Below are 23,247 nucleotides of genomic sequence, written 5' to 3' on the forward strand. Positions count from 1 at the left end.
TTTCTTTCATCTACACAGCGGTCTAGATGAGGGTAAAGAGGCCAGGTGGGCCAGGTGAAGGCTGAGTGCGGGGCCTAAGGCTTCCTTCCCAATCACCATGGAGACAGCCACCGCAAGGCTGGCCGGAACTTCTGACGGGGACGGGTCACAAACTCTGAGCCAATAGGAGAGGTCCAGCCTAACCGGCCGGTTCCGCAGAGCCCTCCATTTTACCCGTGGACACACAACGGCCCCTTCTGTCCTTGGCCACAAAATCGAGGGCACCCAGGGAATAACTTCACAGTAGGCAACCCCTGATGTGGACACGTTCGACATACTGGGACAGCAGGCAGGTACCTCTTTTCCACTTACGCTACGATATCAGTAGGCAAGGCGCCCTTCCTCAGCATCTATGGCCCCTCTTTGTATGTGTTCTTTTAAAGAAATCTCTTTTTTCTACCCCTGAGACACATCACAACTATGAGGGGCCTGAGAGGGAACCTGGAGATGAAACAGGGGAGGCTTCTGGCTGTACCGCTTCCCCGTGCCTAGAGAATAGCAGTTAGTCTCTCTGGAAGCTCTTAGCTTCTGTTGATCGACATGGGCAATACGGTAGGGGCGGACCCTGGCCAGGTGGAGCTTGTGGGCACACGCAACCTCTGGGGGAAGAATAATTCCGCTGCTGCTTTGTATGGTGTAAACCTCCCCACGCCAAGTGGGATGGGCACAGAACATTGACCCACACCTGCCAGGGGCCTTTCCTGGGACTAAAGATCCCAACCTGGTCTCAACCTTGTCACCTTCTCAGCACATACCTTTCCTGCACACATAATCCTGCCTTTCTCCGTCGGTGCCTCATCCTACTAGGAAAAAAGCATGCCGCTCAAAAAGGCCGATGCCAGAGAAATCGAGGAGACACTGCCATTTTCCACATTTTTGCTGTCTACATATCCCCGCCTCCGGTGGAAGGCTGCCGATGTGGCCGGGCTGCGAAGGCAAGGCCGAAATCCTGGCATCCCGGGCCCCAGCAATCCAGTGGTTTATGGACGTGGGGACCCGGATGACATGTTTCCCACATACAAGAGGAATCCTTGGGCCCTTCACTGGCTCGCCATTCAGCTCCGCGACGTTCACTACTGGCCCTGGCCTTTGGCCGGTGCCCCATTGCGCGAGTGCTCCGGAGCGATGTTTCTCCACACATCACTATCATTCTGCCACCAGGGGATATGTGAGTGTGGGAGTCACCATTTGTCTGTCACTGGCAGCAGTGTCAGGAGTCACTAGACTTCCAGGTACCAGCTGACCTAGGCTGCCTTCTCCCCCGGCAAGGTCCGGAATCCTTTATCCCAGATGCTGACACCTGGGCACTGGCCGACATTAATTTTTATCAACACAGAGGTCTGAGTGAGGGTCAGCAGACCAGCTAGGTGAAGTCAAGGCCAGGTGGGCGGGACTAAGGCTCCTTTGCCATCACCATGGAGACAGTCCCACCACCGGAAGAGTAGGCGGAGCTTATGATGGGCCTGGTGACAAGACTGAGCCAATGGCAGAGATCTGGCCCGCCAGGCAGATGACACAGGGCCCTCCATTATGACCAACGACACCTAGTGGCCACAGGATTTGAGCACACCCTGGGAAAGCCTACGCAGGCACAGGGGAGCCCCTGGTGCGGACTGGTTCAGGGCATTGGCAGAGCAGGCCAGGTACCTCCTTCCCACTTTCCTGAGGATATCACTACGCAAGGCATCCCCACTCAGCATCTCTTGCCTCTCTCTGTCTCTCTCTGGATGTGTTCATTCTCTGAAATCTCTTCCTTCTCCCCCTGAGTCACTTCACAGCTTGGAATGCCTGATAGAGTGCCTAGAGACCAAAGAGCAAAGGGGGAAGGCCTCTGGCTCTACTGGTTGCCCATGGGCAGACAAGATCTGGTAGTTTATCTGGAAGGTCTAGAGAGTAGTGACTCATGGGGTAGCTACATCACCGGCGGACCCTGGCCAGGTGAAGCTTGCTGACTTGCGGCAGCCTCTCCGGAGACTACTAATTCCGCTGGGAACATTGTATGCAAATACCTGGCTGAGTGGGAAGGGCAGAAAACATTGACCCATACCTGCCAGAGGCCTATCCTGGGTCTGAAGAGTCCACCCCGGTCTCCAGCGACTCATCATCTCAGCACACACTTTGCCTGCACACAGGGAATCCGCCTCTCTCCACGAATGCCTTCTCCTGCTAGGAAACACAGGATGGCACTCAGCCAAAGGAGAGCACAGGCAAAGTCAACTGAAGCCCGCATTTTCAAGATTTTGCCCTCTGCTGGGCCACAGCCTCCGGTGGCACGCTGCACGTGCGTCACCTCTCCGAAGACAAGGCCGAAATCCGGGCATCCAGGGCCCCAGCAGTCCAGAGGCTGCGCATGGCGGCATACGGATCACCTCTTTGCCACGTACAGGAGGGAGGCCTCGGCCCTAGACTGGCTCCGCTAGAGCTCCACGACCTCAGCTATTTTTCCCGACCTTTGACCCGTGCCCTCGTGAGTCTGTGATCTCTAGTTACACTTCACCTCCGACCACTCTCGATCTACCACCTGCGGATACCTGAGCGTGGACATCAACATCTATCACTGTCTGCAGTGTCACAGGTCACTAGGTGTCTAGGCTCAGGCTGACCTTGGCTGTCTTCTGCCCAGGCAAGGAGCTTAATCCTTCAAAGGAAATGAAGGACACGTGGTCACTGGCCGACAACCTTTCTTTCATCTACACAGCGGTCTAGATGAGGGTAAAGAGGCCAGGTGGGCCAGGTGAAGGCTGAGTGCGGGGCCTAAGGCTTCCTTCCCAATCACCATGGAGACAGCCACCGCAAGGCTGGCCGGAACTTCTGACGGGGACGGGTCACAAACTCTGAGCCAATAGGAGAGGTCCAGCCTAACCGGCCGGTTCCGCAGAGCCCTCCATTTTACCCGTGGACACACAACGGCCCCTTCTGTCCTTGGCCACAAAATCGAGGGCACCCAGGGAATAACTTCACAGTAGGCAACCCCTGATGTGGACACGTTCGACATACTGGGACAGCAGGCAGGTACCTCTTTTCCACTTACGCTACGATATCAGTAGGCAAGGCGCCCTTCCTCAGCATCTATGGCCCCTCTTTGTATGTGTTCTTTTAAAGAAATCTCTTTTTTCTACCCCTGAGACACATCACAACTATGAGGGGCCTGAGAGGGAACCTGGAGATGAAACAGGGGAGGCTTCTGGCTGTACCGCTTCCCCGTGCCTAGAGAATAGCAGTTAGTCTCTCTGGAAGCTCTTAGCTTCTGTTGATCGACATGGGCAATACGGTAGGGGCGGACCCTGGCCAGGTGGAGCTTGTGGGCACACGCAACCTCTGGGGGAAGAATAATTCCGCTGCTGCTTTGTATGGTGTAAACCTCCCCACGCCAAGTGGGATGGGCACAGAACATTGACCCACACCTGCCAGGGGCCTTTCCTGGGACTAAAGATCCCAACCTGGTCTCAACCTTGTCACCTTCTCAGCACATACCTTTCCTGCACACATAATCCTGCCTTTCTCCGTCGGTGCCTCATCCTACTAGGAAAAAAGCATGCCGCTCAAAAAGGCCGATGCCAGAGAAATCGAGGAGACACTGCCATTTTCCACATTTTTGCTGTCTACATATCCCCGCCTCCGGTGGAAGGCTGCCGATGTGGCCGGGCTGCGAAGGCAAGGCCGAAATCCTGGCATCCCGGGCCCCAGCAATCCAGTGGTTTATGGACGTGGGGACCCGGATGACATGTTTCCCACATACAAGAGGAATCCTTGGGCCCTTCACTGGCTCGCCATTCAGCTCCGCGACGTTCACTACTGGCCCTGGCCTTTGGCCGGTGCCCCATTGCGCGAGTGCTCCGGAGCGATGTTTCTCCACACATCACTATCATTCTGCCACCAGGGGATATGTGAGTGTGGGAGTCACCATTTGTCTGTCACTGGCAGCAGTGTCAGGAGTCACTAGACTTCCAGGTACCAGCTGACCTAGGCTGCCTTCTCCCCCGGCAAGGTCCGGAATCCTTTATCCCAGATGCTGACACCTGGGCACTGGCCGACATTAATTTTTATCAACACAGAGGTCTGAGTGAGGGTCAGCAGACCAGCTAGGTGAAGTCAAGGCCAGGTGGGCGGGACTAAGGCTCCTTTGCCATCACCATGGAGACAGTCCCACCACCGGAAGAGTAGGCGGAGCTTATGATGGGCCTGGTGACAAGACTGAGCCAATGGCAGAGATCTGGCCCGCCAGGCAGATGACACAGGGCCCTCCATTATGACCAACGACACCTAGTGGCCACAGGATTTGAGCACACCCTGGGAAAGCCTACGCAGGCACAGGGGAGCCCCTGGTGCGGACTGGTTCAGGGCATTGGCAGAGCAGGCCAGGTACCTCCTTCCCACTTTCCTGAGGATATCACTACGCAAGGCATCCCCACTCAGCATCTCTTGCCTCTCTCTGTCTCTCTCTGGATGTGTTCATTCTCTGAAATCTCTTCCTTCTCCCCCTGAGTCACTTCACAGCTTGGAATGCCTGATAGAGTGCCTAGAGACCAAAGAGCAAAGGGGGAAGGCCTCTGGCTCTACTGGTTGCCCATGGGCAGACAAGATCTGGTAGTTTATCTGGAAGGTCTAGAGAGTAGTGACTCATGGGGTAGCTACATCACCGGCGGACCCTGGCCAGGTGAAGCTTGCTGACTTGCGGCAGCCTCTCCGGAGACTACTAATTCCGCTGGGAACATTGTATGCAAATACCTGGCTGAGTGGGAAGGGCAGAAAACATTGACCCATACCTGCCAGAGGCCTATCCTGGGTCTGAAGAGTCCACCCCGGTCTCCAGCGACTCATCATCTCAGCACACACTTTGCCTGCACACAGGGAATCCGCCTCTCTCCACGAATGCCTTCTCCTGCTAGGAAACACAGGATGGCACTCAGCCAAAGGAGAGCACAGGCAAAGTCAACTGAAGCCCGCATTTTCAAGATTTTGCCCTCTGCTGGGCCACAGCCTCCGGTGGCACGCTGCACGTGCGTCACCTCTCCGAAGACAAGGCCGAAATCCGGGCATCCAGGGCCCCAGCAGTCCAGAGGCTGCGCATGGCGGCATACGGATCACCTCTTTGCCACGTACAGGAGGGAGGCCTCGGCCCTAGACTGGCTCCGCTAGAGCTCCACGACCTCAGCTATTTTTCCCGACCTTTGACCCGTGCCCTCGTGAGTCTGTGATCTCTAGTTACACTTCACCTCCGACCACTCTCGATCTACCACCTGCGGATACCTGAGCGTGGACATCAACATCTATCACTGTCTGCAGTGTCACAGGTCACTAGGTGTCTAGGCTCAGGCTGACCTTGGCTGTCTTCTGCCCAGGCAAGGAGCTTAATCCTTCAAAGGAAATGAAGGACACGTGGTCACTGGCCGACAACCTTTCTTTCATCTACACAGCGGTCTAGATGAGGGTAAAGAGGCCAGGTGGGCCAGGTGAAGGCTGAGTGCGGGGCCTAAGGCTTCCTTCCCAATCACCATGGAGACAGCCACCGCAAGGCTGGCCGGAACTTCTGACGGGGACGGGTCACAAACTCTGAGCCAATAGGAGAGGTCCAGCCTAACCGGCCGGTTCCGCAGAGCCCTCCATTTTACCCGTGGACACACAACGGCCCCTTCTGTCCTTGGCCACAAAATCGAGGGCACCCAGGGAATAACTTCACAGTAGGCAACCCCTGATGTGGACACGTTCGACATACTGGGACAGCAGGCAGGTACCTCTTTTCCACTTACGCTACGATATCAGTAGGCAAGGCGCCCTTCCTCAGCATCTATGGCCCCTCTTTGTATGTGTTCTTTTAAAGAAATCTCTTTTTTCTACCCCTGAGACACATCACAACTATGAGGGGCCTGAGAGGGAACCTGGAGATGAAACAGGGGAGGCTTCTGGCTGTACCGCTTCCCCGTGCCTAGAGAATAGCAGTTAGTCTCTCTGGAAGCTCTTAGCTTCTGTTGATCGACATGGGCAATACGGTAGGGGCGGACCCTGGCCAGGTGGAGCTTGTGGGCACACGCAACCTCTGGGGGAAGAATAATTCCGCTGCTGCTTTGTATGGTGTAAACCTCCCCACGCCAAGTGGGATGGGCACAGAACATTGACCCACACCTGCCAGGGGCCTTTCCTGGGACTAAAGATCCCAACCTGGTCTCAACCTTGTCACCTTCTCAGCACATACCTTTCCTGCACACATAATCCTGCCTTTCTCCGTCGGTGCCTCATCCTACTAGGAAAAAAGCATGCCGCTCAAAAAGGCCGATGCCAGAGAAATCGAGGAGACACTGCCATTTTCCACATTTTTGCTGTCTACATATCCCCGCCTCCGGTGGAAGGCTGCCGATGTGGCCGGGCTGCGAAGGCAAGGCCGAAATCCTGGCATCCCGGGCCCCAGCAATCCAGTGGTTTATGGACGTGGGGACCCGGATGACATGTTTCCCACATACAAGAGGAATCCTTGGGCCCTTCACTGGCTCGCCATTCAGCTCCGCGACGTTCACTACTGGCCCTGGCCTTTGGCCGGTGCCCCATTGCGCGAGTGCTCCGGAGCGATGTTTCTCCACACATCACTATCATTCTGCCACCAGGGGATATGTGAGTGTGGGAGTCACCATTTGTCTGTCACTGGCAGCAGTGTCAGGAGTCACTAGACTTCCAGGTACCAGCTGACCTAGGCTGCCTTCTCCCCCGGCAAGGTCCGGAATCCTTTATCCCAGATGCTGACACCTGGGCACTGGCCGACATTAATTTTTATCAACACAGAGGTCTGAGTGAGGGTCAGCAGACCAGCTAGGTGAAGTCAAGGCCAGGTGGGCGGGACTAAGGCTCCTTTGCCATCACCATGGAGACAGTCCCACCACCGGAAGAGTAGGCGGAGCTTATGATGGGCCTGGTGACAAGACTGAGCCAATGGCAGAGATCTGGCCCGCCAGGCAGATGACACAGGGCCCTCCATTATGACCAACGACACCTAGTGGCCACAGGATTTGAGCACACCCTGGGAAAGCCTACGCAGGCACAGGGGAGCCCCTGGTGCGGACTGGTTCAGGGCATTGGCAGAGCAGGCCAGGTACCTCCTTCCCACTTTCCTGAGGATATCACTACGCAAGGCATCCCCACTCAGCATCTCTTGCCTCTCTCTGTCTCTCTCTGGATGTGTTCATTCTCTGAAATCTCTTCCTTATCCCCCTGAGTCACTTCACAGCTTGGAATGCCTGATAGAGTGCCTAGAGACCAAAGAGCAAAGGGGGAAGGCCTCTGGCTCTACTGGTTGCCCATGGGCAGACAAGATCTGGTAGTTTATCTGGAAGGTCTAGAGAGTAGTGACTCATGGGGTAGCTACATCACCGGCGGACCCTGGCCAGGTGAAGCTTGCTGACTTGCGGCAGCCTCTCCGGAGACTACTAATTCCGCTGGGAACATTGTATGCAAATACCTGGCTGAGTGCGAAGGGCAGAAAACATTGACCCATACCTGCCAGAGGCCTATCCTGGGTCTGAAGAGTCCACCCCGGTCTCCAGCGACTCATCATCTCAGCACACACTTTGCCTGCACACAGGGAATCCGCCTCTCTCCACGAATGCCTTCTCCTGCTAGGAAACACAGGATGGCACTCAGCCAAAGGAGAGCACAGGCAAAGTCAACTGAAGCCCGCATTTTCAAGATTTTGCCCTCTGCTGGGCCACAGCCTCCGGTGGCACACTGCACGTGCGTCACCTCTCCGAAGACAAGGCCGAAATCCGGGCATCCAGGGCCCCAGCAGTCCAGAGGCTGCGCATGGCGGCATACGGATCACCTCTTTGCCATGTACAGGAGGGAGGCCTCGGCCCTAGACTGGCTCCGCTAGAGCTCCACGACCTCAGCTATTTTTCCCGACCTTTGACCCGTGCCCTCGTGAGTCTGTGATCTCTAGTTACACTTCACCTCCGACCACTCTCGATCTACCACCTGCGGATACCTGAGCGTGGACATCAACATCTATCACTGTCTGCAGTGTCACAGGTCACTAGGTGTCTAGGCTCAGGCTGACCTTGGCTGTCTTCTGCCCAGGCAAGGAGCTTAATCCTTCAAAGGAAATGAAGGACACGTGGTCACTGGCCGACAACCTTTCTTTCATCTACACAGCGGTCTAGATGAGGGTAAAGAGGCCAGGTGGGCCAGGTGAAGGCTGAGTGCGGGGCCTAAGGCTTCCTTCCCAATCACCATGGAGACAGCCACCGCAAGGCTGGCCGGAACTTCTGACGGGGACGGGTCACAAACTCTGAGCCAATAGGAGAGGTCCAGCCTAACCGGCCGGTTCCGCAGAGCCCTCCATTTTACCCGTGGACACACAACGGCCCCTTCTGTCCTTGGCCACAAAATCGAGGGCACCCAGGGAATAACTTCACAGTAGGCAACCCCTGATGTGGACACGTTCGACATACTGGGACAGCAGGCAGGTACCTCTTTTCCACTTACGCTACGATATCAGTAGGCAAGGCGCCCTTCCTCAGCATCTATGGCCCCTCTTTGTATGTGTTCTTTTAAAGAAATCTCTTTTTTCTACCCCTGAGACACATCACAACTATGAGGGGCCTGAGAGGGAACCTGGAGATGAAACAGGGGAGGCTTCTGGCTGTACCGCTTCCCCGTGCCTAGAGAATAGCAGTTAGTCTCTCTGGAAGCTCTTAGCTTCTGTTGATCGACATGGGCAATACGGTAGGGGCGGACCCTGGCCAGGTGGAGCTTGTGGGCACACGCAACCTCTGGGGGAAGAATAATTCCGCTGCTGCTTTGTATGGTGTAAACCTCCCCACGCCAAGTGGGATGGGCACAGAACATTGACCCACACCTGCCAGGGGCCTTTCCTGGGACTAAAGATCCCAACCGGGTCTCAACCTTGTCACCTTCTCAGCACATACCTTTCCTGCACACATAATCCTGCCTTTCTCCGTCGGTGCCTCATCGTACTAGGAAAAAAGCATGCCGCTCAAAAAGGCCGATGCCAGAGAAATCGAGGAGACACTGCCATTTTCCACATTTTTGCTGTCTACATATCCCCGCCTCCGGTGGAAGGCTGCCGATGTGGCCGGGCTGCGAAGGCAAGGCCGAAATCCTGGCATCCCGGGCCCCAGCAATCCAGTGGTTTATGGACGTGGGGACCCGGATGACATGTTTCCCACATACAAGAGGAATCCTTGGGCCCTTCACTGGCTCGCCATTCAGCTCCGCGACGTTCACTACTGGCCCTGGCCTTTGGCCGGTGCCCCATTACGCGAGTGCTCCGGAGCGATGTTTCTCCACACATCACTATCATTCTGCCACCAGGGGATATGTGAGTGTGGGAGTCACCATTTGTCTGTCACTGGCAGCAGTGTCAGGAGTCACTAGACTTCCAGGTACCAGCTGACCTAGGCTGCCTTCTCCCCCGGCAAGGTCCGGAATCCTTTATCCCAGATGCTGACACCTGGGCACTGGCCGACATTAATTTTTATCAACACAGAGGTCTGAGTGAGGGTCAGCAGACCAGCTAGGTGAAGTCAAGGCCAGGTGGGCGGGACTAAGGCTCCTTTGCCACCATCATGGAGACAGTCCCACCACCGGAAGAGTAGGCGGAGCTTATGATGGGCCTGGTGACAAGACGGAGCCAATGGCAGAGATCTGGCCCGCCAGGCAGATGACACAGGGCCCTCCATTATGACCTATGACACCTAGTGGCCACAGGATTTGAGCACACCCTGGGAAAGCCTACGCGGGCACAGGGGAGCCCCTGGTGTGGACTGGTTCAGGGCATTGGCAGAGCAGGCCAGGTACCTCTTTCCCACTTTCCTGAGGATATCACGACGCAAGGCATCCCCACTCAGCATCTCTTGCCTCTCTCTGTCTCTCTCTGGATGTGTTCATTCTCTGAAATCTCTTCCTTCTCCCCCTGAGTCACTTCACAGCTTGGAGTGCCTGATAGAGTGCCTAGAGACCAAAGAGCAAAGGGGGAAGGCCTCTGGCTCTACTGGTTGCCCATGGGCAGACAAGATCTGGTAGTTTATCTGGAAGGTCTAGAGAGTAGTGACTCATGGGGTAGCTACATCACCGGCGGACCCTGGCCAGGTGAAGCTTGCTGACATGTGGCAGCCTCTCCAGAGACTACTAATTCCGCTGGGAACATTGTATGCAAATACCTGGCTGAGTGCGAAGGGTAGAAAACATTGACCCATACCTGCCAGAGGCCTATTCTGGGTCTGAAGAGTCCACCCGGGTCTCCAGCGACTCATCATCTCAGCACACACTTTGCCTGCACACAGGGAATCCGCCTCTCTCCACGAATGCCTTCTCCTGCTAGGAAACACAGGATGGCACTCAGCCAAAGGAGAGCACAGGCAAAGTCAACTGAAGCCCGCATTTTCAAGATTTTGCCCTCTGCTGGGCCACAGCCTCCGGTGGCACGCTGCACGTGCGTCACCTCTCCGAAGACAAGGCCGAAATCCGGGCATCCAGGGCCCCAGCAGTCCAGAGGCTGCGCAAGGCGGCATACGGATCACCTCTTTGCCACGTACAGGAGGGAGGCCTCGGCCCTAGACTGGCTCCGCTAGAGCTCCACGACCTCAGCTATTTTTCCCGACCTTTGACCCGTGCCCTCGTGAGTCTGTGATCTCTAGTTACACTTCACCTCCGACCACTCTCGATCTACCACCTGCGGATACCTGAGCGTGGACATCAACATCTATCACAGTCTGCAGTGTCACAGGTCACTAGGTGTCTAGGCTCAGGCTGACCTTGGCTGTCTTCTGCCCAGGCAAGGAGCTTAATCCTTCAAAGGAAATGAAGGACACGTGGTCACTGGCCGACAACCTTTCTTTCATCTACACAGCGGTCTAGATGAGGGTAAAGAGGCCAGGTGGGCCAGGTGAAGGCTGAGTGCGGGGCCTAAGGCTTCCTTCCCAATCACCATGGAGACAGCCACCGCAAGGCTGGCCGGAACTTCTGACGGGGACGGGTCACAAACTCTGAGCCAATAGGAGAGGTCCAGCCTAACCGGCCGGTTCCGCAGAGCCCTCCATTTTACCCGTGGACACACAACGGCCCCTTCTGTCCTTGGCCACAAAATCGAGGGCACCCAGGGAATAACTTCACAGTAGGCAACCCCTGATGTGGACACGTTCGACATACTGGGACAGCAGGCAGGTACCTCTTTTCCACTTACGCTACGATATCAGTAGGCAAGGCGCCCTTCCTCAGCATCTATGGCCCCTCTTTGTATGTGTTCTTTTAAAGAAATCTCTTTTTTCTACCCCTGAGACACATCACAACTATGAGGGGCCTGAGAGGGAACCTGGAGATGAAACAGGGGAGGCTTCTGGCTGTACCGCTTCCCCGTGCCTAGAGAATAGCAGTTAGTCTCTCTGGAAGCTCTTAGCTTCTGTTGATCGACATGGGCAATACGGTAGGGGCGGACCCTGGCCAGGTGGAGCTTGTGGGCACACGCAACCTCTGGGGGAAGAATAATTCCGCTGCTGCTTTGTATGGTGTAAACCTCCCCACGCCAAGTGGGATGGGCACAGAACATTGACCCACACCTGCCAGGGGCCTTTCCTGGGACTAAAGATCCCAACCTGGTCTCAACCTTGTCACCTTCTCAGCACATACCTTTCCTGCACACATAATCCTGCCTTTCTCCGTCGGTGCCTCATCCTACTAGGAAAAAAGCATGCCGCTCAAAAAGGCCGATGCCAGAGAAATCGAGGAGACACTGCCATTTTCCACATTTTTGCTCTCTACATATACCCGCCTCCGGTGGAAGGCTGCCGATGTGGCCGGGCTGCGAAGGCAAGGCCGAAATCCTGGCATCCCGGGCCCCAGCAATCCAGTGGTTTATGGACGTGGGGACCCGGATGACATGTTTCCCACATACAAGAGGAATCCTTGGGCCCTTCACTGGCTCGCCATTCACCTCCGCGACGTTCACTACTGGCCCTGGCCTTTGGCCGTTGCCCCATTACGCGAGTGCTCCGGAGCGATGTTTCTCCACACATCACTATCATTCTGCCACCAGGGGATATGTGAGTGTGGGAGTCACCATTTGTCTGTCACTGGCAGCAGTGTCACGAGTCACTAGACTTCCAGGTACCAGCTGACCTAGGCTGCCTTCTCCCCCGGCAAGGTCCGGAATCCTTTATCCCAGATGCTGACACCTGGGCACTGGCCGACATTAATTTTTATCAACACAGAGGTCTGAGTGAGGGTCAGCAGGCCAGCTAGGTGAAGTCAAGGCCAGGTGGGTGGGACTAAGGCTCCTTTGCCATCACCATGGAGACAGTCCCACCACCGGAAGAGTAGGCGGAGCTTATGATGGGCCTGGTGACAAGACTGAGCCAATGGCAGAGATCTGGCCCGCCAGGCAGATGACACAGGGCCCTCCATTATGACCTATGACACCTAGTGGCCACAGGATTTGAGCACACCCTGGGAAAGCCTACGCAGGCACAGGGGAGCCCCTGGTGTGGACTGGTTCAGGGCATTGGCAGAGCAGGCCAGGTACCTCCTTCCCACTTTCCTGAGGATATCACGACGCAAGGCATCCCCACTCAGCATCTCTTGCCTCTCTCTGGATGTATTCATTCTCTGAAATCTCTTCCTTCTCCCCCGGAGTCACTTCACAGCTTGGAGTGCCTGAAAGTGCCTAGAGACCAAAGAGCAAAGGGGGAAGGCCTCTGGCTCTACTGGTTGCCCATGGGCAGACAAGATCTGGTAGTTTATCTGGAAGGTCTAGAGAGTAGTGACTCATGGGGTAGCTAAATCACCGGCGGACCCTGGCCAGGTGAAGCTTGCTGACTTGCGGCAGCCTCTCCGGAGACTACTAATTCCGCTGGGAACATTGTATGCAAATACCTGGCTGAGTGCGAAGGGCAGAAAACATTGACCCATACCTGCCAGAGGCCTATCCTGGGTCTGAAGAGTCCACCCCGGTCTCCAGCGACTCATCATCTCAGCACACACTTTGCCTGCACACAGGGAATCCGCCTCTCTCCACGAATGCCTTCTCCTGCTAGGAAACACAGGATGGCACTCAGCCAAAGGAGAGCACAGGCAAAGTCAACTGAAGCCCGCATTTTCAAGATTTTGCCCTCTGCTGGGCCACAGCCTCCGGTGGCACACTGCACGTGCGTCACCTCTCCGAAGACAAGGCCGAAATCCGGGCATCCAGGGCCCCAGCAGTCCAGAGGCTGCGCATGGCGGCATACGGATCACCTCTTTGCCACGTACAGGAGGGAGGCCTCGGCCCTAGACTGGCTCCGCTAGAGCTCCACGACCTCAGCTATTTTTCCCGACCTTTGACCCGTGCCCTCGTGAGTCTGTGATCTCTAGTTACACTTCACCTCCGACCACTCTCGATCTACCACCTGCGGATACCTGAGCGTGGACATCAACATCTATCACTGTCTGCAGTGTCACAGGTCACTAGGTGTCTAGGCTCAGGCTGACCTTGGCTGTCTTCTGCCCAGGCAAGGAGCTTAATCCTTCAAAGGAAATGAAGGACACGTGGTCACTGGCCGACAACCTTTCTTTCATCTACACAGCGGTCTAGATGAGGGTAAAGAGGCCAGGTGGGCCAGGTGAAGGCTGAGTGCGGGGCCTAAGGCTTCCTTCCCAATCACCATGGAGACAGCCACCGCAAGGCTGGCCGGAACTTCTGACGGGGACGGGTCACAAACTCTGAGCCAATAGGAGAGGTCCAGCCTAACCGGCCGGTTCCGCAGAGCCCTCCATTTTACCCGTGGACACACAACGGCCCCTTCTGTCCTTGGCCACAAAATCGAGGGCACCCAGGGAATAACTTCACAGTAGGCAACCCCTGATGTGGACACGTTCGACATACTGGGACAGCAGGCAGGTACCTCTTTTCCACTTACGCTACGATATCAGTAGGCAAGGCGCCCTTCCTCAGCATCTATGGCCCCTCTTTGTATGTGTTCTTTTAAAGAAATCTCTTTTTTCTACCCCTGAGACACATCACAACTATGAGGGGCCTGAGAGGGAACCTGGAGATGAAACAGGGGAGGCTTCTGGCTGTACCGCTTCCCCGTGCCTAGAGAATAGCAGTTAGTCTCTCTGGAAGCTCTTAGCTTCTGTTGATCGACATGGGCAATACGGTAGGGGCGGACCCTGGCCAGGTGGAGCTTGTGGGCACACGCAACCTCTGGGGGAAGAATAATTCCGCTGCTGCTTTGTATGGTGTAAACCTCCCCACGCCAAGTGGGATGGGCACAGAACATTGACCCACACCTGCCAGGGGCCTTTCCTGGGACTAAAGATCCCAACCTGGTCTCAACCTTGTCACCTTCTCAGCACATACCTTTCCTGCACACATAATCCTGCCTTTCTCCGTCGGTGCCTCATCCTACTAGGAAAAAAGCATGCCGCTCAAAAAGGCCGATGCCAGAGAAATCGAGGAGACACTGCCATTTTCCACATTTTTGCTGTCTACATATCCCCGCCTCCGGTGGAAGGCTGCCGATGTGGCCGGGCTGCGAAGGCAAGGCCGAAATCCTGGCATCCCGGGCCCCAGCAATCCAGTGGTTTATGGACGTGGGGACCCGGATGACATGTTTCCCACATACAAGAGGAATCCTTGGGCCCTTCACTGGCTCGCCATTCAGCTCCGCGACGTTCACTACTGGCCCTGGCCTTTGGCCGGTGCCCCATTGCGCGAGTGCTCCGGAGCGATGTTTCTCCACACATCACTATCATTCTGCCACCAGGGGATATGTGAGTGTGGGAGTCACCATTTGTCTGTCACTGGCAGCAGTGTCAGGAGTCACTAGACTTCCAGGTACCAGCTGACCTAGGCTGCCTTCTCCCCCGGCAAGGTCCGGAATCCTTTATCCCAGATGCTGACACCTGGGCACTGGCCGACATTAATTTTTATCAACACAGAGGTCTGAGTGAGGGTCAGCAGACCAGCTAGGTGAAGTCAAGGCCAGGTGGGCGGGACTAAGGCTCCTTTGCCATCACCATGGAGACAGTCCCACCACCGGAAGAGTAGGCGGAGCTTATGATGGGCCTGGTGACAAGACTGAGCCAATGGCAGAGATCTGGCCCGCCAGGCAGATGACACAGGGCCCTCCATTATGACCTATGACACCTAGTGGCCACAGGATTTGAGCACACCCTGGGAAAGCCTACGCAGGCACAGGGGAGCCCCTGGTGCGGACTGGTTCAGGGCATTGGCACAGCAGGCCAGGTACCTCTTTCCCACTTTCCTGAGGATATCATGACGCAAGGCATCCCCACTCAGCATCTCTTGCCTCTCTGTGTCTCTCTCTGGATGTGTTCATTCTCTGAAATCTCTTCCTTCTCCCCCTGAGTCACTTCACAGCTTGGAGTGCCTGATAGAGTGCCTAGAGACCAAAGAGCAAAGGGGGAAGGCCTCTGGCTCTACTGGTTGCCCATGGGCAGACAAGATCTGGTAGGTAGTTTATCTGCAAGGTCTAGAGAGTAGTGACTCATGGGGTAGCTACATCACCGGCGGACCCTGGCCAGGTGAAGCTTGCTGACATGTGGCAGCCTCTCCGGAGACTACTAATTCCGCTGGGAACATTGTATGCAAATACCTGGCTGAGTGCGAAGGGCAGAAAACATTGACCCATACCTGCCAGAGGCCTATCCTGGGTCTGAAGAGTCCACCCCGGTCTCCAGCGACTCATCATCTCAGCACACACTTTGCCTGCACACAGGGAATCCGCCTCTCTTCACGAATGCCTTCTCCTGCTAGGAAACACAGGATGGCACTCAGCCAAAGGAGAGCACAGGCAAAGTCAACTGAAGCCCGCATTTTCAAGATTTTGCCCTCTGCTGGGCCACAGCCTCCGGTGGCACACTGCACGTGCGTCACCTCTCCGAAGACAAGGCCGAAATCCGGGCATCCAGGGCCCCAGCAGTCCAGAGGCTGCGCATGGCGGCCTACGGATCACCTCTTTGCCACGTACAGGAGGGAGGCCTCGGCCCTAGACTGGCTCCGCTAGAGCTCCACGACCTCAGCTATTTTTCCCGACCTTTGGCCCGTGCCCTCGTGAGTGTGTGACCTCTAGTTACACTTCACCTCCGACCACTCGCGATCCACCACCTGCAGATACCTGAGCGTGGACATCAACATCTATCACTGTCTGCAGTGTCACAGGTCACTAGGTGTCTAGGCTCAGGCTGACCTTGGCTGTCTTCTGCCCAGGCAAGGAGCTTAATCCTTCAAAGGAAATGAAGGACACGTGGTCACTGGCCGACAACCTTTCTTTCATCTACACAGCGGTCTAGATGAGGGTAAAGAGGCCAGGTGGGCCAGGTGAAGGCTGAGTGCGGGGCCTAAGGCTTCCTTCCCAATCACCATGGAGACAGCCACCGCAAGGCTGGCCGGAACTTCTGACGGGGACGGGTCACAAACTCTGAGCCAATAGGAGAGGTCCAGCCTAACCGGCCGGTTCCGCAGAGCCCTCCATTTTACCCATGGACACACAACGGCCCCTTCTGTCCTTGGCCACAAAATCGAGGGCACCCAGGGAATAACTTCACAGTTGGCAACCCCTGATGTGGACACGTTCGACATACTGGCACAGCAGGCAGGTACCTCTTTTCCACTTACGCTACGATATCAGTAGGCAAGGCGCCCTTCCTCAGCATCTATGGCCCCTCTTTGTATGTGTTCTTTTAAAGAAATCTCTTTTTTCTACCCCTGAGACACATCACAACTGTGAGGGGCCTGAGAGGGAACCTGGAGATGAAACAGGGGAGGCTTCTGGCTGTACCGCTTCCCCGTGCCTAGAGAATAGCAGTTAGTCTCTCTGGAAGCTCTTAGCTTCTGTTGATCGACATGGGCAATACGGTAGGGGCGGACCCTGGCCAGGTGGAGCTTGTGGGCACACGCAACCTCTGGGGGAAGAATAATTCCGCTGCTGCTTTGTATGGTGTAAACCTCCCCACGCCAAGTGGGATGGGCACAGAACATTGACCCACACCTGCCAGGGGCCTTTCCTGGGACTAAAGATCCCAACCTGGTCTCAACCTTGTCACCTTCTCAGCACATACCTTTCCTGCACACATAATCCTGCCTTTCTCCGTCGGTGCCTCATCCTACTAGGAAAAAAGCATGCCGCTCAAAAAGGCCGATGCCAGAGAAATCGAGGAGACACTGCCATTTTCCACATTTTTGCTGTCTACATATCCCCGCCTCCGGTGGAAGGCTGCCGATGTGGCCGGGCTGCGAAGGCAAGGCCGAAATCCTGGCATCCCGGGCCCCAGCAATCCAGTGGTTTATGGACGTGGGGACCCGGATGACATGTTTCCCACATACAAGAGGAATCCTTGGGCCCTTCACTGGCTCGCCATTCAGCTCCGCGACGTTCACTACTGGCCCTGGCCTTTGGCCGGTGCCCCATTGCGCGAGTGCTCCGGAGCGATGTTTCTCCACACATCACTATCATTCTGCCACCAGGGGATATGTGAGTGTGGGAGTCACCATTTGTCTGTCACTGGCAGCAGTGTCAGGAGTCACTAGACTTCCAGGTACCAGCTGACCTAGGCTGCCTTCTCCCCCGGCAAGGTCCGGAATCCTTTATCCCAGATGCTGACACCTGGGCACTGGCCGACATTAATTTTTATCAACACAGAGGTCTGAGTGAGGGTCAGCAGACCAGCTAGGTGAAGTCAAGGCCAGGTGGGCGGGACTAAGGCTCCTTTGCCATCACCATGGAGACAGTCCCACCACCGGAAGAGTAGGCGGAGCTTATGATGGGCCTGGTGACAAGACTGAGCCAATGGCAGAGATCTGGCCCGCCAGGCAGATGACACAGGGCCCTCCATTATGACCAACGACACCTAGTGGCCACAGGATTTGAGCACACCCTGGGAAAGCCTACGCAGGCACAGGGGAGCCCCTGGTGCGGACTGGTTCAGGGCATTGGCAGAGCAGGCCAGGTACCTCCTTCCCACTTTCCTGAGGATATCACTACGCAAGGCATCCCCACTCAGCATCTCTTGCCTCTCTCTGTCTCTCTCTGGATGTGTTCATTCTCTGAAATCTCTTCCTTCTCCCCCTGAGTCACTTCACAGCTTGGAATGCCTGATAGAGTGCCTAGAGACCAAAGAGCAAAGGGGGAAGGCCTCTGGCTCTACTGGTTGCCCATGGGCAGACAAGATCTGGTAGTTTATCTGGAAGGTCTAGAGAGTAGTGACTCATGGGGTAGCTACATCACCGGCGGACCCTGGCCAGGTGAAGCTTGCTGACTTGCGGCAGCCTCTCCGGAGACTACTAATTCCGCTGGGAACATTGTATGCAAATACCTGGCTGAGTGCGAAGGGCAGAAAACATTGACCCATACCTGCCAGAGGCCTATCCTGGGTCTGAAGAGTCCACCCCGGTCTCCAGCGACTCATCATCTCAGCACACACTTTGCCTGCACACAGGGAATCCGCCTCTCTCCACGAATGCCTTCTCCTGCTAGGAAACACAGGATGGCACTCAGCCAAAGGAGAGCACAGGCAAAGTCAACTGAAGCCCGCATTTTCAAGATTTTGCCCTCTGCTGGGCCACAGCCTCCGGTGGCACACTGCACGTGCGTCACCTCTCCGAAGACAAGGCCGAAATCCGGGCATCCAGGGCCCCAGCAGTCCAGAGGCTGCGCATGGCGGCATACGGATCACCTCTTTGCCATGTACAGGAGGGAGGCCTCGGCCCTAGACTGGCTCCGCTAGAGCTCCACGACCTCAGCTATTTTTCCCGACCTTGACCCGTGCCCTCGTGAGTCTGTGATCTCTAGTTACACTTCACCTCCGACCACTCTCGATCTACCACCTGCGGATACCTGAGCGTGGACATCAACATCTATCACTGTCTGCAGTGTCACAGGTCACTAGGTGTCTAGGCTCAGGCTGACCTTGGCTGTCTTCTGCCCAGGCAAGGAGCTTAATCCTTCAAAGGAAATGAAGGACACGTGGTCACTGGCCGACAACCTTTCTTTCATCTACACAGCGGTCTAGATGAGGGTAAAGAGGCCAGGTGGGCCAGGTGAAGGCTGAGTGCGGGGCCTAAGGCTTCCTTCCCAATCACCATGGAGACAGCCACCGCAAGGCTGGCCGGAACTTCTGACGGGGACGGGTCACAAACTCTGAGCCAATAGGAGAGGTCCAGCCTAACCGGCCGGTTCCGCAGAGCCCTCCATTTTACCCGTGGACACACAACGGCCCCTTCTGTCCTTGGCCACAAAATCGAGGGCACCCAGGGAATAACTTCACAGTAGGCAACCCCTGATGTGGACACGTTCGACATACTGGGACAGCAGGCAGGTACCTCTTTTCCACTTACGCTACGATATCAGTAGGCAAGGCGCCCTTCCTCAGCATCTATGGCCCCTCTTTGTATGTGTTCTTTTAAAGAAATCTCTTTTTTCTACCCCTGAGACACATCACAACTATGAGGGGCCTGAGAGGGAACCTGGAGATGAAACAGGGGAGGCTTCTGGCTGTACCGCTTCCCCGTGCCTAGAGAATAGCAGTTAGTCTCTCTGGAAGCTCTTAGCTTCTGTTGATCGACATGGGCAATACGGTAGGGGCGGACCCTGGCCAGGTGGAGCTTGTGGGCACACGCAACCTCTGGGGGAAGAATAATTCCGCTGCTGCTTTGTATGGTGTAAACCTCCCCACGCCAAGTGGGATGGGCACAGAACATTGACCCACACCTGCCAGGGGCCTTTCCTGGGACTAAAGATCCCAACCGGGTCTCAACCTTGTCACCTTCTCAGCACATACCTTTCCTGCACACATAATCCTGCCTTTCTCCGTCGGTGCCTCATCCTACTAGGAAAAAAGCATGCCGCTCAAAAAGGCCGATGCCAGAGAAATCGAGGAGACACTGCCATTTTCCACATTTTTGCTGTCTACATATCCCCGCCTCCGGTGGAAGGCTGCCGATGTGGCCGGGCTGCGAAGGCAAGGCCGAAATCCTGGCATCCCGGGCCCCAGCAATCCAGTGGTTTATGGACGTGGGGACCCGGATGACATGTTTCCCACATACAAGAGGAATCCTTGGGCCCTTCACTGGCTCGCCATTCAGCTCCGCGACGTTCACTACTGGCCCTGGCCTTTGGCCGGTGCCCCATTACGCGAGTGCTCCGGAGCGATGTTTCTCCACACATCACTATCATTCTGCCACCAGGGGATATGTGAGTGTGGGAGTCACCATTTGTCTGTCACTGGCAGCAGTGTCAGGAGTCACTAGACTTCCAGGTACCAGCTGACCTAGGCTGCCTTCTCCCCCGGCAAGGTCCGGAATCCTTTATCCCAGATGCTGACACCTGGGCACTGGCCGACATTAATTTTTATCAACACAGAGGTCTGAGTGAGGGTCAGCAGACCAGCTAGGTGAAGTCAAGGCCAGGTGGGCGGGACTAAGGCTCCTTTGCCACCATCATGGAGACAGTCCCACCACCGGAAGAGTAGGCGGAGCTTATGATGGGCCTGGTGACAAGACGGAGCCAATGGCAGAGATCTGGCCCGCCAGGCAGATGACACAGGGCCCTCCATTATGACCTATGACACCTAGTGGCCACAGGATTTGAGCACACCCTGGGAAAGCCTACGCGGGCACAGGGGAGCCCCTGGTGTGGACTGGTTCAGGGCATTGGCAGAGCAGGCCAGGTACCTCTTTCCCACTTTCCTGAGGATATCACGACGCAAGGCATCCCCACTCAGCATCTCTTGCCTCTCTCTGGATGTATTCATTCTCTGAAATCTCTTCCTTCTCCCCCGGAGTCACTTCACAGCTTGGAGTGCCTGAAAGTGCCTAGAGACCAAAGAGCAAAGGGGGAAGGCCTCTGGCTCTACTGGTTGCCCATGGGCAGACAAGATCTGGTAGTTTATCTGGAAGGTCTAGAGAGTAGTGACTGATGGGGTAGCTACATCACCGGCGGACCCTGGCCAGGTGAAGCTTGCTGACATGTGGCAGCCTCTCCGGAGACTACTAATTCCGCTGGGAACATTGTATGCAAATACCTGGCTGAGTGCGAAGGGCAGAAAACATTGACAGCTACCTGCCAGAGGCCTATCCTGGGTCTGAAGAGTCCACCCCGGTCTCCAGCGACTCATCATCTCAGCACACACTTTGCCTGCACACAGGGAATCCGCCTCTCTCCACGAATGCCTTCTCCTGCTAGGAAACACAGGATGTCACTCAGCCAAAGGAGAGCACAGGCAAAGTCAACTGAAGCCCGCATTTTCAAGATTTTGCCCTCTGCTGGGCCACAGCCTCCGGTGGCACACTGCATGTGCGTCACTTCTCCGAAGACAAGGCCGAAATCCGGGCATCCAGGGCCCCAGCAGTCCAGAGGCTGCGCATGGCGGCATACGGATCACCTCTTTGCCACGTACAGGAGGGAGGCCAAGGCCCTAGACTGGCTCCGCTAGAGCTCCACGACCTCAGCTATTTTTCCCGACCTTTGGCCCGTGCCCTCGTGAGTCTGTGATCTCTAGTTACACTTCACCTCCGACCACTCTCGATCCTCCACCTGCGGATACCTGAGCGTGGACATCAACGTCTATCACTGTCTGCAGTGTCACAGGTCACTAGGTGTCTAGGCTCAGGCTGACCTTGGCTGTCTTCTGCCCAGGCAACGAGCTTAATCCTTCAAAGGAAATGAAGGACACGTGGTCACTGGCCGACAACCTTTCTTTCATCTACACAGCGGTCTAGATGAGGGTAAAGAGGCCAGGTGGGCCAGGTGAAGGCTGAGTGCGGGGCCTAAGGCTTCCTTCCCAATCACCATGGAGACAGCCACCGCAAGGCTGGCCGGAACTTCTGACGGGGACGGGTCACAAACTCTGAGCCAATAGGAGAGGTCCAGCCTAACCGGCCGGTTCCGCAGAACCCTCCATTTTACCCGTGGACACACAACGGCCCCTTCTGTCCTTGGCCACAAAATCGAGGGCACCCAGGGAATAACTTCACAGTAGGCAACCCCTGATGTGGACACGTTCGACATACTGGGACAGCAGGCAGGTACCTCTTTTCCACTTACGCTACGATATCAGTAGGCAAGGCGCCCTTCCTCAGCATCTATGGCCCCTCTTTGTATGTGTTCTTTTAAAGAAATCTCTTTTTTCTACCCCTGAGACACATCACAACTATGAGGGGCCTGAGAGGGAACCTGGAGACGAAACAGGGGAGGCTTCTGGCTGTACCGCTTCCCCGTGGCTAGAGAATAGCAGTTAGTCTCTCTGGAAGCTCTTAGCTTCTGTTGATCGACATGGGCAATACGGTAGGGGCGGACCCTGGCCAGGTGGAGCTTGTGGGCACACGCAACCTCTGGGGGAAGAATAATTCCGCTGCTGTTTTGTATGGTGTAAACCTCCCCACGCCAAGTGGGATGGGCACAGAACATTGACCCACACCTGCCAGGGGCCCTTCCTGGGACTAAAGATCCCAACCTGGTCTCAACCTTGTCATCTTCTCAGCACATACCTTTCCTCCACAAATAATCCTGCCTTTCTCCGTCGGTGCCTCATCCTACTAGGAAAAAAGCATGCCGCTCAAAAAGGCCGATGCCAGAGAAATCGAGGAGACACTGCCATTTTCCACATTTTTGCTGTCTACATATCCCCGCCTCCGGTGGAAGGCTGCCTATGTGGCCGGGCTGCGAAGGCAAGGCCGAAATCCTGGCATCCCGGGCCCCAGCAATCCAGTGGTTTATGGACGTGGAGACCCGGATGACATGTTTCCCACATACAAGAGGAATCCTTGGGCCCTTCACTGGCTCGCCATTCAGCTCCGCGACGTTCACTACTGGCCCTGGCCTTTGGCCGGTGCCCCATTGCGCGAGTGCTCCGGAGCGATGTTTCTCCACCCATCACTATCATTCTGCCACCAGGGGATATGTGAGTGTGGGAGTCACCATTTGTCTGTCACTGGCAGCAGTGTCAGGAGTCACTAGACTTCCAGGTACCAGCTGACCTAGGCTGCCTTCTCCCCCGGCAAGGTCCGGAATCCTTTATCCCAGATGCTGACACCTGGGCACTGGCCGACATTAATTTTTATCAACACAGAGGTCTGAGTGAGGGTCAGCAGACCAGCTAGGTGAAGTCAAGGCCAGGTGGGCGGGACTAAGGCTCCTTTGCCATCACCATGGAGACAGTCCCACCACCGGAAGAGTAGGCGGAGCTTATGATGGGCCTGGTGACAAGACT

Source organism: Elephas maximus, chromosome 14 (assembly GCF_024166365.1).
Source record: "Elephas maximus indicus isolate mEleMax1 chromosome 14, mEleMax1 primary haplotype, whole genome shotgun sequence".
In the NCBI taxonomy this organism is placed as follows: Eukaryota; Metazoa; Chordata; class Mammalia; order Proboscidea; family Elephantidae; genus Elephas; species Elephas maximus.